This window comes from Astatotilapia calliptera, chromosome 7, assembly GCF_900246225.1.
Source record: "Astatotilapia calliptera chromosome 7, fAstCal1.2, whole genome shotgun sequence".
NCBI lineage: Eukaryota > Metazoa > Chordata > Actinopteri > Cichliformes > Cichlidae > Astatotilapia > Astatotilapia calliptera.
Window position 1 is genome coordinate 20,483,591 of NC_039308.1, and position 16,551 is coordinate 20,500,141.

The window sequence follows — 16,551 nt, forward strand, 5'->3', positions numbered from 1 at the left end:
ACAGCTGCCTCCAAAAAAAAATCCCTGTGTTATATAATTAACAGACTGTACATATGAGAGAACAATGAGCTATCATTCCCCAATTAAGCCACAAAACGCATAAAATCATGAAATTCATTTTTATAAAGAGCATTTGTTTTTGTGAGAGGCAGAGTGAGTCCTGTTTTTTCCTAAGTTACACCAGAAACACATTTTTGACTCATCTGGACGAAGCACCAATGAACTCATGCCATGTGCCCCCCCCCCTCCATAATTCACAAGAATTGTTTCTCCTCTTAGAATGATGATCACATCACACACAAGAATGATCACCTAATGGGTTTTCACCCAAATTGTGCTCAAGGTCAAGTTCAAGGTTAGGTTTTTCTAATTTTAAGGGCACTTTTCATGACACAACTTTTTCACAACATGACCTTCATGCCCACTCCTTAAAATTTCAACCAGTTCTCACTACTGAAGTACAACAAACCATTTAGCAAAGCCATTAACATAAGAGTCGCACTGCTAATAAATTTTGCATGCACAAAATGATACAGGCAGAACTTCATGAAATACCAAATGATGCGATAGCTTGAAGTAACTCTTCATATTATTCATATCCTGTTAGATAGTGATGGCCATGACCTTATTGAGCTTGATTATGAAGGGAGTGATCGTATTGGTTGGATTATTACATTAGGAAGGCATGACTGGCCATACTTGGGGCCTTCCTGTCATCATTATGCTAACATCAGTAATGTGGTCAGTGCTGTGGTAAAAACAATATGAAACATTTTTATACATATTTCCATGGTTTTTATGGAAGTACTACAATGTAGTCATAATACTACTGAACTCAAACACTTTAATTTGGTAGTGAACAAGGTTATTTTATCCTGGAGATGACTATTTGCAAGCTTTCTTGACTTCTCAGTGGATTTTAATTCTCATAAGTTTATGCAAAAGAGATAACCAATGACAAGAAAACACATCATTTTCATTCCGTATTTCACGCGTTACAAAAACTACTAACTTGTCATGGATTCTGAGCCATATGAACTACTACATCACTGAACCTCTGGTTTACTGCACATACATATGCAGTACTATGCTGGTATTTCTTGCACTCTGAGCATGAAAATGAGGATGGTAGTACACTTGGGCCAACTGTAAAAAGTCTCATTTCCTTTAATTAGTCCGAAAGGAGGGCAGGGACCTTATTATTCACTATAATCTTCTACAGCAAGTGACACCACACATGAAAAGGTCAAGGTGTTCTTTATATGTTCTGCTTGATCCTGGCTCTGTCTCTTACTTGTATCCATAGGGGAGCGAATGGTACAAGCAGTATTTCGTGAAAGCTTCCTGGCATGATTCCCGCATGCTCTCATTCATAGCTGCTCTGTTCCTGGAATTCAGCAGGATACTAAACACATGATCAGGTGTTCTGGTGCCGCTTCAAGGACTGTGCCACTGTCATCATGGCTTAGGTCCAGACTTTGGTTGTGACATGAGCGTAGAAGGATAATATTTATTTTGTTTTCTGTTATTCTTCTTTTGTTCTGTTGTTCTGAATTAAGTGAATGGACCTCCACAGAATTATGTGTGTATATGTAAAAATCTTTGTTATGATTATACATTCTTTATTTACATATGCTTTGGCAACAACCCAGTGTACAGTGATTCATAGCCATCTGTATTTTAGAAGCTGAGAATGTCATAGTTTCCTACCCACATGTAAAGACTCCATATGGCAGCTCTTCAGCTGCAGTTTTAACAGCTTACAACACCAGTAGGAATGAAGAGTGCAATAGCTTCTCTATATTTACACTGCCTACAGGCAATAAATGTTAACACCTTTACCACTTCAAAGGCCCCTGGTAAATGTAAAGTATTCTAGCGTAAAGTAGAAGTTCAATAACAAACAACTTGCAGCTTTAAAATAACTTACAGTTGTTAATTTTTTATGTTATATTTTAAACATAAGCCAGGTAGAAGTCTACTGTATGCCATGCACTTAAGCATTATATTAATTGTAAGGGCAGGTCCTTTTTGCAACAAGAAGTGATTAATACAAATAAATAAAATTCAGTAAGTAAATAATTCAAGCAAGCAAGTGGTTACAATTATGCTACAGTATACTGTTTATCAGGAAATGCTGGGTTTGGAGTGGTAAGACTCACATCCAGACATAGAAACACGACCTTCTTTGTTTAGGTTGTATTTAGATTAAATTCACTTCTTAAAATCTGATTATTATTTTAGTACTAAGGTGTAAATTTTTCTGTAGAAGTTTTGCATGTGCCGTCATTTGCATTTTAGAGCTGGTATTAGAGGACATGATATCCGGTAGCAATCGTGTTCAATAATTCATAAGTTGTTTACACTGAAATTATCAGTGTTATTTCCCCCCACAACCCCTATATTCTGCTGCACTGTTGGGTGCAGCAGTCATTATGGAAAAAAAAGACTACTTTGTTTGTATTTTTCACGTTCCTACTCATCTGGATAGAAAAAGACAAAAGTAACTATTTCGCTGACACAGCAGTATCAGTTAAAATTTAGTAGAATTTTTCAAATCGCCACTATCTGTCTTAACTAATATTTAACCATTTAGCATTTTTACATTTATATTTTCATTTTCTTACTAATTTTTTTCTTTCTCATCTCCTTCCACCTCACCTGAAGCCTCACTCCTAAACTGAAGTTAGCTGGCTCTTACAATTACAAGAGCCAGCTAAACAATAACATAACATTATGAGCTAATTTTAGACTTTAGTATCCTAAGCTTTTTTAATTACTTTCCCTATGATCAACAGTTTGATTACACTCTCACATTGCATGAGAGTATTAATATTAGTTTTATTATTTGCTAAGTGCGAGTCTGCCCACATTAGGTCCCCTTCTAAAAAGTTTCAGTAACAGTGGCAAATAGCAGTAAACAGGAGCTAACAGCAGCTAATTAACTCACCTTAGTATCACTGTCATCAATCCCACATGAGCTATATTGACTCAGGTAAATCCCTGAGTGACCGTGGTCCACGCGATCCAGTGACTACAGTTCCAGTGACTGAGGTTTGTTACTTATCCTGACACGAAATTCTGATATGCATCCAAAGATTTGAAGGGCTTCGGATCTCGTCCAGTATAATTCGAGGGGTTGTTGATAACATAATGATATAAATTGTTTGGCGTGAAGTCAGGGAGAGTGCCAGGGTTGCACTTCACAGCATCAGTAAACATACTCAGAGGAAGTAAGTAAACATCCATTTTAGTCCTCCCCTTGCCCAATTTCTCCACATGACAAGTAAAATGTTTGCCATGAAAGTGTTTTTCTCCCTTTAAGAGAGAATATACACTGTTAACTCATAGTTGCCATAGTTTATTTCTTCTGCATAATGTTTAGTAGGCTTTTCACTTACCTGACGTGTCAGGATTGTTACATGTCCAAAATGGCCAACAGAGATAAGCAGTCACGTGTCTGCAAAATCCCCTCCTTTGGATTATTCTTGCTTAAAAATAAATAAATAAATACAAATGTACACATACCTCCACAAGATGTTGTGAAGGGGTTTTCTTAACAAAAGAAAGAATGCTGTGACCAACCACTTTATAGTGTTGCTGATTTGGGCAGCGCTTTACTTCTTTTGAAGAATGCACCACATTGTGGCTTTTTGCTATGTCTCTGGCAGGTTTATTTCGTTGTTTTTTGCCTAATGATCACCTCCTTCACTCTTTGTACCTTAGACTGAGGTACAACATTTAACATTTTGACTCCAGATCTTTTATTCTTTATTTTTCATGAAAAAGTAAAGGAACAGACCTCAACCGGCCAATTGTCCAATTAGTGTGGAGCCTGTGAAAATGGGGGACTAGATATGAAAATGTAAAAACAGATTTAAAAATCCCCTGAAGTGGTGTACAGAGGGGGAAAAAATAAAGAATATATGTAACATATTACAAAAAAATATAGACCTCGTTATGCACAGCACTTAGCTGTCCCCTCTTTCACACACACAAACACACACAGAGAAAAGGTAAGTAGGGCTTTAAAACACAAACTGTTGTAGTGGAGTACTTGTTTGGTTGGGCAAAGTGTCGTGACCAAAGCGAATTAGTTTTCTCAACATTCCCAGTTGTACAGCAAGTAAAAGAGGGAGGAAGCTATTTATAGTTTACCTTTGGAGAGACAAAACTCAAGTGGCTGCATCTCCCCATCTTTGGTTTTTCCCTTTTTCTTCTCACTATTCACTCACCTTCATCCGTCTCCGTCTGTTGCCTGGGTAACAGTAACTGATGAAGGCTCGGAGTTTTGGGGGACAAAAGAAAAAGTGTGATGTGGATGAGAGAGGCTTATTGAATAACCTTGTCCATGTATGTGAATGGTTGTGTGCGTGCATGAAGAGATGCTTTCATGATGTAATTTGAGAGAGAGTGCGTAGAAGTGGACAATTGCTTACTTATATGTGCGGAGCACCTGCACGTCTAGATGACAATTTAATGTAAATGTATAAAATGGCTTGAGCAATGAGCTATTGTTTGTAAGGTTCTTTGTATGTGAGTGGATGTAAATTTCAGTTCTTAGAACATGTAATTGCAGTGCATTACAGAGAACAATCAGTAAAGCAGTTTCTTAAGTAATGCCTTAGCTGCAGGGACGGCATCTACTAATTTCAAGCTCATTTCTGGTTCTATAACTGGAATGTACTAGATTTATAGCATTTCATACAAAAGCCACAAAAGTTGAGAAGTTGAGAAGTTTTTAGGGTGCACTGTCTTGTCCTTTTGTCCAAACCTACATGAATCACAGCCATACTAAAACTAAGCAAAGCTTCAGAGCAAGCAGGAAGACATTCACTGCAACCGAAAAAGGTTTCTTTTGCTGAAGAGTGTCGTTATATATTGATGCATCACTTTAAAGACATGTACTCTTGGGTGGCAGACACATTTTTCTCCTTTCCTCATTCTGTATCTCATTATTGATTAATCCCAATTCCTGCTGTTCTTTTAATGGCCCCTCAAAGCACTGTAACTGGAAAAAATCCCTTTAATATATATTTGAGCTGCTTGTTTTTCTCCCTTCAGTGCTAATGATAGCAGATGTGTTTTATTCAAAGCCATTAATGACTCAAGCACCAATTTGAAACATCTGTGCTATTTGAATTGGATTTGAAAGTGATATTAAGACCCCTGACATCTATTAGCATTCTATAGGCAATCACATTCATTAGATATTTTCTCTGCAGGATAGTACATTTTTATTTCCCCACCTTCTCCTAAGCCAAATTTAAAGGCAAGTCAGGCCAGGTCTGGGCTACAGTAAGTGTAAGCAAGTGTCAAAATGCGCTCTTTACAGGACATGAAATATACTTTGTGGAGCTGGCATTGAACTGAGGAGACATTGCTGTGATATGTGAAGCAAGAGAAGAGACCAGCAATAGGGTGTTTGGGGGTGGGGAGAGCGGGAGTGAGGGTGAAAGTGAGTTTTTGATTGCATCTGGCACAAATGGACAAAGACTACCTTCCCCTTCAGCTGCTGGCGCTCGCTGACAGGTCTACTCGCGCAAGCTGTTGTGGTAACACTTGGCCGACAGCTGCAGATACAAATAAAGGCCTCACTTCAAGCGAAACGACAGGGGATATAACAAGGGCTGAGGCCCCAGCTGCCTCTGATACAAGTAAACGGGCTGGAGCACCCTAACATATAAAAGCATCTATAATCACACATAGCTCCATAGCACCCGCCAGCTTTCAAGGCAAGAATATGTCTTTCTCTAGCAGGAGGCAAAGTCATTTATTTTTCAGATTTAGCCTTGTGTTTTATTATGTTAAATACCACACAGTCGTCGCTGATGTCACCACAAAAACAAAATAGTCCTAGTAAACCTTGGGAAAAAAATTAGGGACCAACAAAAAAATGTGTGTGAACCATTATTTTCCCACATGCTGCTCTTTACAAATATGTACCATTGTCCACACTGTGATGCTTTTATCCTTACACAGGAGAAAATCCATTCTCTGACACTTTCACTACTCAGCCTTTGCTGTTTTTTTCAATCAAAGTCACCCCAAGAGTCTCATTGTTCAGACCCTCTCACTACCTTCTTACCAACAGCTTTAGCAACTCAGGCCCCATGTACACTAACAGCACTGCAAATATTAGCAACACATTTCTAATCACATATTATTTTTTTTGCCATGCTACAGCAAATGAAAGAGCCATAATGTGGTGTGGTTGAGTGAAGTGGGGGTTTGAAAGTGGGGTAGGCATTGTAGAATTTTTTTATTCATTTTTTTTCCAGAAGTACTAATTTCCCGCAGTAATGAACAGGCAGCGGTGCATGGTCATCAGGCAATTATATTTGGTTACCATGCAAACAGTGAGCATGACGGGATGTTGTTATACTGAGAAATAGACCCAGGGTCCATGACAGTGGTAGTGAAATACTAGCTATTATCTAAATGCAGAGACATTTTTAAACATGCGTAATTTTACAATACACAATGTTTTAGTTTTTTGGGGATGCTCTCATGAGTAGAACATTCAATTATCCTTTTTGTGTTGGTTTTTCAACACTTTTTTTCTGGTTGTTTTAAATTGCAGTTTAAGGGATTCCATATCATCTGATTTATGCTGCTTATTTTGTAATGTGCAAAACTACCTGAGCAAAATGTCATCGTTTATAAATTAGGAAAAATAGAAAGAAATAATAAAATAAATATAACCGAATGCCTTTGATACATACCATTGGGATGCAATGGTATATACTTCCAGAGCTGAAAAAAACAAATAATACCAAAGTGACAAAAAACTGCAGATCCTCTAGGTGTCCTCTAGGTTGTTGGTTGACAGGTGTCCAAGGAGTCTGCTGGGCCTTATCCACTACTCAGAGTCACTGAACTGGACTTCGTCAACGTGGCATGACCCTATTGCATCTGACTAATATTCTAGCTTCCCTAAAGTGTGTATTCCAGTTGTGGTGAGAGAAATTCTAATTTTCTTTAGTGCATTAGTTAGAATAATTAGGTGATCTGTGCATTACTGTGTTGCACTTCTCCAGTTTATGAATGCAGCTTGCTAACTAAGCAAGCTAGTGCTAGCTAATAAAATAGCACTGGTGTCTTTTGGCTAAACCTATTTAAAGTTCATGAATTGCAGACAGCATGTAGGTTTGAACGCCACTAAAGAACAAACAGAATGGGGAAAAAAATGGGAGATAAACACAACACTAAGGGAAACCAAAACAATCTTTTTGTAACTGCTCATCTGCGGATCTGATATGTTATTTATCTGTGTACTCTAAGGTCTATAATGCAGACCTTATCATTTAGTAAAAGACTGAAGAAGAAGATCTCTCAGGTAGATTGTTCATCTAGCTGAAAGAGGAAGTTGTGGGTGCAGGATGCTAAAGGTCTTCCTTTAGTTGCAGTGCAGGTGGGAGGAGCGCAAATCACCCCTAATTCAGTGGTGTAATTCACAAAGCTACGGCTCAAGGTAGCATTATCTGCCATAAAATCTTTTCCCTCTGTGTGACAGATCCCTGTGGTATGTTAAAGGCGAAGACAGAGAGGCGTAGTAATGAAGGGATAGGAGAAGGGATAGGATCTAAGACAATGTAGGAAGGGGTGGGGAGAAAATGATGGTAACATGTATTCATTCCCATGGAGAGAAGGACAAAATGGAAAGGTCGACCTGGTGCTTTCCAGTTAAGCTGTAGAAGATTTTAATTCAGTTTTCAATCACAGTGTAATCAGATTTTATGATTAGGTAGGGACTTTTGGTCACTGTAATTTCTCTAGTGATTTACATGGCTCGAGCTGAGGACTGGACTGGAAATTATTTTTCACTTTCGGATAGATTTTTTCACTTCTATCAAAAATCTTTACCTTTCCAGTCGATTTAAAACATATACCTTTGCATAAGCCTTATATTTTTCAATTCATAGTTCTCAACAACAGCACAAGTCTATGACAGCACGTAGTCTTAATCCCAAATGACTCTGATGTTCAACAGTTTGTGCATACTGTTGAACATCAGAGCTTCCCCTGACCTAGTAAGTGAATTATTACATTAATTAATTAATTAATGATCGAGACAAGCAGCTGTTACATACAGTATAATGCCACTGATAGAGATTTGTACCATATAATTTACCCACTTATTTTAGGAAGCCTGCTATGCTTTGCATTACCAGGAATGAAAGAATTACTATAAGTATTTCTTAATGAAACCCAGTAATAGACAGGCATGTGATTTCCAAGGTAAATAATTGGAATGGGAACATTCATCTTGTCATTCACACTGCAACTTCTACTTGGACATAGAGAATGGAGAGCAGATGCTAGGGCACATGCCACTTTAACTTCCTGCTGGGAGAGAGGGATAGTGGGAACAGATACTGCGCAGGGAGGAGGTTGACAAATAGAAGATGGTGACAGAAAAAAATGGAGTGAGAGGGAAATGATGTTTAGCCTTTGCAGACTCTGTGTGAAAGACAATGGCATAAACACAAAAACAGTCCATTCAAGCAAGCCCAAATATATTACAAGTACATACTTGGATTTGTGTGTTGTGGTTGTGATAGCTTGAGTATTGTCATCTGTAGGATAATGCGTACATGTGATCTCTTTGTTCTTTAATCTTGAAATTGATCAATCTTTTGACTGCAAGCAGTTTAGCGTGTGAGTATTTCAGTGTAATTTACTCTTAAGTATGCAATAAAGGTTGTTTTAGTCCAACCTTCCTTTGTAGCAGGAGGTGGCTGATTACTGGGGTTCAGTGAGCCACTGCCTCTCCTATGCACAGATGGTGGCTAAACCACAGAGCATGTGTTGCATGTGTTGGCTCTGCATCGTGTTGTTTCACTGCATAAAGAAGATTATTAGGATCATTAGGGAGTTATGCTTGTCAAGTACACATAAAAGTCAAAAAATTTAAGGCTCTGTAGGAGCTATTGAAGCAAGAGAGTGGAGAGTGGTTCAAGTGAGGGGGCGAGAGAGAGATGGTGGAAGGCTCAAAACTAATCAGATATGTAGTTATTAGATATTTCTTTTTACAAAGATAAGGTATTTACAGTTAATCTTTCTTTAATCCTTTACTTTTTAAAAAAAAATATGTAATGTGCATCTGGTTAGACATCTGCTGTTGCAGATTACTTTTTCCTATGAATGGGCCAAAGAGAAGTGACACATCTGAGATATCCATGGTGACAGTGCTATTTTGGTCCTCAACAGAAGCAATGCCATCAGATTGAGAGTCGTAAGAATTTTACAGAGATTAGATAGAACAACAGAAATTGCTACATACTTTATTATTGCTATGCATGCTTGAGTGCAAATCTGAACACCAAACTCAGATGCAAAAATCATAATAAATGCTGACAATGCATTTTGTAAGGAAGCTAGTCAAAAAAAGGCTCTTGTCCAAAGACTTCGGACAACATGCGAAATAGCCATTTCACTCACTCTTCGTGATGTCTTCTCAGGTAATAAAAGTAAATATGCTGCGCTTATCATTTATGAAAGTGTAATAATAATAATAATAATGAACAGGAAATTGCAGTGGAAATAGCGTATGCAAATAGTCTGATTTCTTAGCTACATTATTACAACACATCTGTTTATCTCACCACTCTTAAGAAGACTGACAGCTCAGATTAAACGAACAAACAAAAGAATCTGACAGCATTGTATTGTATATTTTAAAGCATAACAAACCCCTGACTGGGCATGTTGCTGCTCCTTTCATTAGCTCTGTTGTCTGTAATTAGTCAGTGATTGAATATATTTAATGCACATTCACTACAATCAAGATTAATAATAAAGTCTAATGAGATTTTGTTTTGGGGTTCTTAACCTCTCGACTGTCTGCTGCTCAAAGTAGTCATATTTTTTCCAGCCAAATATGTATGATGCCACCATATTCAAGCTCCCCTGTAAACTGTCTCGATTGAGCTTTGTCTGTTTTTTTGTTTTGTTTTTTTTATAATAGTGAAATACATAAACTGCTTCTTGTGTCCATATCGATTTAGAAGACACAGACATCTTCTCTAATGTACATTCAGTATGAATATTCATGTATGATTGCATGATTATAAGCTGAAGTTACCCGTTTTTTTAGCTTTACTCTGTTTTTATAAGATGGTTTATAACCACAAGCTAACATCTAAAATTCATTCATGTATTTGGGGTTTTTAGCATCTTTGTCTGTTTTCTCTTCATTACACTATATAACTCAGTCACTGCAGTAAAGTAGTTTTATACATTTATGTATTGCATCAATTTGATCTTTAGTTGTACATTTTGACTAAGATCATCAGCTGTTTTTCTTATACATAGCAAACATCTGCTTGTTCGTTCAACAGGCCAGGATCTGGATTCAAGTACACAGTGAAGCTATGGTGATGGTGTTTCCTAATGTATCAAAGAGTCCTTCATTTAACATTGCTTATACAGTTGGATTAAATTAATGGTGACTTGATTTAGAATGCATTCTGATTCTGGGTATGCGCGCGCGCGCACACACACACACACACACACACACACACACACACACACACACACACACACACACACACACACACACACAGACTCTCTCTCTGAGAAGATTTACAGATGGCCTCTTTATATTTTAAACATGTAATCTACCTTACATACATGCCAATATATGCGTCCTATTTCTGGGGTACTAATTGATTAAAAAAAAAAAGTATCCAAAATATTAGGTTTCTGCATGTTTTTTTTTCGCCTGTAATTTAAAATGCTAGAGTTATAGTCCACAGTAGTGTTGTTAAAAATGTTTCCTTTTAAATATGTATAATAGAGGATTTCAGCTTTCATAGAATGTTAAGATTCAGAAAAAACCCCCAAAACATTTATTCTAGAAGCCCTGTGATAGGTTGTCTGTCTAGTGTTTACCCCGCTTGCTGTGACTGGCTCTAGCACCCTCATGACCTCATGAACTGTATTTCGTTACCCTGTATTTGTACATGTCTAATGTCAATAAAGTTGAATCCTAATCCTAATTGAAAAAGCTGGAGCTGGAAAATACTGGATGGATGGATTCAAGAATATTTCATGTGTTGTTAATTAAAGTGATATTGCATATGCATACCAGATTCTAGTAATATGGTCGTAGTGTTACAATGGTGTTGCATTAAAAGTTAACTGAGGCCATGATGAAAAGAGGGTTGTTCCTGTTTGTAGTGAAATCAAATCAAGAAAAAACAAATTAAAAAAGCAAAAAACAAACAAAAAATAGATCTAAGAATCAGGATCCTTTTGAGTTTATGGACTTTCAAATTTAGATTATTTAAATATCTCTGTTTAATTCTTAGTGTTTATATCTGCTTCTTTGTTGTAGTAGAGTATTCTTCCCTCACTTCTATCCTGTTGTGTCAATCCCACTATATTGAGTTCATTAATGTATGGATTTCCCCATTTAGTTAATACTTCTCTTTTCCTGTTTTATTTAAATAGTTAGTTTTGTTTTACCTTCCCTCCCATCTCATTGTCCTTGATTGCTTTTACCTGCATCTTGATACCCAGCTGTGTTCTTGTCTGCTGTTCTTGCCCTTCTGTTTATACACAGTGCTGCCTTCCCTTTAGGGTTTGTCAGTGTCTGTTTACATTCTCCATGTGCTGCTTATGCCTGTAAATACAGTTTATAGTTCCTTTTTTCAATTTATGTTTTACTTTTTGAACTCTTTAACAGCCTAATAAAACTGCTTGCTTTTTGTTGAATCCAGTTTGCCTGCCATATCACACTCCACACAGTCTGCATAATCTGTAGATTGTAACAGTAAGATTAAAAAAAAAATGGGTGTGTCAGTGGTGCAAATAACCACAATTCAACATGAATTTCCAGTTAATAAAAAGGAACTGACTCGATGTCACTTGGTATATTGTCCAATCTATTCAGTTCAGTATTCTGCTTGCCTTTAATCAGTTTCCTCTTTAATGCAATATTCAAAAATTGCTTTTTCTCATGTATTTTTATTCTTAGTTTCTCATATATGGCTTTACTTTGCTTTACTTACTTAACTGTTTCTTTCTGATATAGTCAATTGTCAACTGTGCACCATATTTCTTCTTATTTTTCTTTTTATTCTTCTTATTTTCAATCTTACTTCTGGTTTTCCTTGTACATATGTTTTCTCTTCTTTTTAGTTTTTGAAGACACTGAAATTTAACTACTAAATAACAGTAAAATTGTGCTATTATTTAACTGTTTTGACCAGTTTACTATAAAAGATATACACGTTTTTCACAACTGGAGGTGGTGTTGTTTGCAAGTAACATGCACTATGTGGGCAGCATTTGAGGTCTTAGGCCATTCTGTTGGTGGAAAGATTTTCTAAGATGAGGTTGTGGTATATTGCAGTCCCTGATTCCAGAATGGCATAGGTTTACTACATTAATTAGAGACCCTAATAGTTGTCATTAGTGAAAACAGAATGGACTCACATCTTCTTTTTTTTCCTCACCAGTATATTATATTGCTGAGTCAATCTCCATCAATATTGGTAGGTAGACTGCCAAACCGTGTCAGAGCATGACTTGTGGCTTATAAACTGCCATAGGTCATCCTCCTGAGATGTTCTTCTCAATTCCGACCATACAGTAGCAACATAGTTGCATAGAAGCAAAAAGCAACAAAACTTAACATCCACAATCTCTGACAAATGTTGTTGTCATTGGTGTTCTTATCTACTGTTAAGAAAATTAGATTAGCTTTGTATTGGTTTGCTGTTTGGCTTGATTTTTAAAACAAGAGCAACATTTGTGATTATTACACAAATGGTTTATTCGTTATTTTAATTTTAAATATTGTCTCTTTGTCATTTATTATATTATTGATGTGTGTTTTATTTTCATCCTAAAGGTGGGAATACCTTTTTAAAAATTAAAGATGTATATATCTGGGGATAATTATGTTAATTTTTAGTCAGGGTTTAGTCAGTTTAGTCAGGGTAAATTTGTTACTTTCTCAATTGGGAAAAAAAAAGGTTTGTAAAATTGTTTAATAATTCAGTGCTGGTGTCTATAGCTATATTCAATTCAGTCTGCTGAAGAAAGGGAATAAGGAGTAACTGAGAAGGGATGTAATGGTGGTAATCAAGCTTGACAGGGGAACATGAAAGGAAGGAGGGAACATGATCTAGTAGCTAGTACAGAGAAAACGTGAGGTTAGGGGAATGAAAGGCAAAAAAAAAAGTCGGGGCAAGAGCAAAAAGACTAATAAAAAGCTAAAGGGTGATGTTACAGAGAGAAAAGTAAAAGGTAAAAAGAAAGAATAACACAAAGTAATTTAGGAGCAATAGAAAAAAGAAATGCAAAGTAAGGAAAATAATCACGAACTGCACTAAATCTTCAGAAAAGTGTAGAAATATGGGGCTTGCAGCCACTCTCCTTCCTGTAAAGTCATTTAGGACTAAAGCAGCAGGGATTTGTAGGGTTTGAAGATGAACACAAAACCCATTTTCCCTCATGGCTACATCTGCCACTATGAATTTATATGGCTGTTGTAGTGAAGAGTAGAGAAAAAATGTGATCAAACATGAGGGAGAATGGAAACTGAGAGACATATAGTAATCAAGCAAGAGAGAGAGAAAAAGTGGGAACAGTGGTAAGTGCAGAGAAAATTGCTGTGAGATTAGATGATGAGGGAAATTTGAGAGAGAAAAATAGAAAGGTAAAGAAAAAAGTATTTGAAAGACAAGTTCACCAATGCAACTTTTCAGAGAGTCTTCCAGTATTTTCCAGTATTTCCATAATAGTTGGTGATCCAACATGATGACAAGCAGTACTTACCCAGTCAAATCTAAAAATAGGCATTAATTAAAACATACCAAAGTGAAATCAATCTCTCACCTTATGTCTCAGGAAAGCATTGTACTGTGAAACAATGGAGTCTGTAGTTTCTCTCATGTTCATGGACGCGTGCAGGTTCTGTTAACAAAAACTGGAGGAGCTGTTTGCACGTGCACATTGCACAAGCCGCAAGCAAAATGAACAAGTTACACTGTGATTTATCATCTCAGCAGAAAGGTTTTCTCTTGTTAAGCACGTCAGCATACATGTGTGATGTTGAGGAGTTAAAGTGCAGTGTGAATAAACTTTTTATAACTCCTTTAAGGACTCCTTAAGGACAACTTTCACAGAGATGGTTCAGATGACGAGAGGAGACATCTGCTGTCGACAAAAAATCAAGTTCAGTAGGTGCAGGCTCCGCTAGATATTTTCATATTAGCACATAATCACTTGCTTGACCGGATGTGCTAAGTTTAACTAGATATTTTGATACATACATCCATCAAATGCTTTAGTAATGGTTTTTAATCCCTCTGTGGACCTCTGGAGAGATCTATCATTCCACACAGTGCTCAAGCCTTTTATTTCATCTCTGAATTTTTCCGTTGTTATAAAAATATATCTCCTTTTTTATAAATTCAAAGTTTTGGCCTTTTGTCTGTTTTCCCAGTTTTCAGAGATATGTTCTCCTCACATGGCAGCCGCACTACAAAAAATACCACAGAATATGATGGATTTCTGTAGACCTACTACAACAACAGGAAATACAATTTCTTTTCAAAACCCAGTTTCACTTGTAGTTTCCACAGCAACCACCTGACACTTCATTATAGATCAGCACTTTTTTTTTAATTTAAGTGGGATAATTATGGGTTTTCATGGCAAACTATGTTATACTATATAGATCCACTGTAGAGTGTGTAATCACATTTTCATAGAAAGTGACAATTAATTTTTTAATTTCACTTTAAGTGGATATTGAGGTGAACTAATACCTATCTATGTAAATGTTTTAGGCAGCATTTTATCCATATTATTTTCATTTTTGACAATCATTTAATGGTTGTCCTACCAAACCATCGAATGTGACACCATTATTACCCTGTGCCTAAAATTAAATGTCAGTCTATTTTTTTTCCTGTTGTTTAGAGGAAACCATTGCAGACGAAAAATACTAAGGGGAATTTGAGAATATATTTCTCCAAAGCTGCCATCCTTTTGGAGATTAATGGACAAGCATGTGTATGATACTAGTCCTCTCTGCTGCCTCACCCCTCAGCATATTTGATTTATGGACACTCGGCAGTGCATGAGTTCTAATTTGAAAGGGGTTTGTTTTCAGTCATGAAGATGGAATTTTAAATGTTGTGATGAATGAACCCTTGTGGTTTTTATTTATTACTCTGTTGTGGTGTATTTGTGTGTGTGTGTGTGTGTGTGTGTGTGTGTGTGTGTGTGTGTGTGTGTGTGTGTGTGTGTGTGTGTGTGTGTGCATATGATTTTCTGTGTTCCTATTTGTGCATGTATATGTGCATGTGCCCGTATAATTTTGTAAATATAGCCGCACTGTTATTTATGTACTTGGAAAAGTGCTGACGCTGTGTTTTCTGTCTGACATTATAAATTTATCACCCTTAGGTAACTATGTCTTGCAGAATTCAATATTGCGTCTCACCTATTGGGGGCCAGTGTGAAAAATCAAAGAATAAGTCATGCCCTCCGGTACTTCCAACCATTCTGTCTGTGCATATGGATTTACGTTATCATCCAACAACTGCGTATGGCGCGGTGTTTGATGTTTCTGTGGTCAGATATTGAATGAACCTTGGAGAAATGTGATGCTCCTTGGTGAATTTACAGGGGTATAGTAAGGGCTTAGGGAAGAAAGAGAGGGCAAAACGGGCTAATAACCTTTGTGTATTGGTATGTGTGCTCATTCCGAGGGGGGTTGAGATGCAACATTGCTACAAAGAAAATGATTTATGCTGAACCTCTGTCTGTAGTTGTTAGTGAGACTTCAAATAAGGAATGGAAACAGCAGTGGCATGTACATAGTATAATGCAAATCATTTATTCACTTTATTGATTTGATTTGCAACTCATGATGTAAAATGATTCCTGAGAACTGCAGAGTTTGGTTTGTGGTAGTTTTTAGTATTATTTATTTTTATTGTGTTTTATATCTGCTGTACATGTTCAGTTCAGTTCACTGTATTCCATGTGCCGAATACAGTGTGTTACATGTATCTGTAGCCTTCCTATCTTCTAATGGCTTGCTGATGTCTTCATTGCTATAGGGCTATGCTCTGTTTTCTTCCTCTTTCAGGTATAAAATACTTTCGCCCCTCATCAGCTTGTGTTGTCTCACAGAGACTGGAGATAGAACATAGAAGCCTAGTTACCATTCATATTAACAAATTGAGTATACATACATTAAATTTGTGAAAATGTGACATGCTTGTTGATTAGATCAAACTTGCAATACCCTTTTCTCCACAGTGTAAGATTATTGTTATTTTTAAAGACTGGTACAAATAGACTTTCTCAGAACTCTGTTAGCCTCATGTTGCTTTGAGAACTCTCATGTCAAAGTGTTGATTGCCAGACCTCCTTTATTAGCTGGCAAATTGTGCTAATTGGCATTCAGCCTAATATAACTGGCACTGAGGCGGTGATTATAATTGTTATTATAAGATGCAAAGCCCTCTCTTTATTTTGCAGTTTGTAAAATTAAAGCTGGTTACCAGTAAAATATCTTAA

At 36.8% G+C, this 16,551-nt stretch overlaps 1 protein-coding gene across 1 annotated transcript in view; it reads left to right on the forward strand.

The window, feature by feature from the left end:
- astn2 (astrotactin 2) overlaps window positions 1–16,551 on the forward strand; it is a 288,974-nt gene that overhangs the window by 66,043 nt on the left and 206,380 nt on the right. The window lies entirely within an intron of this gene.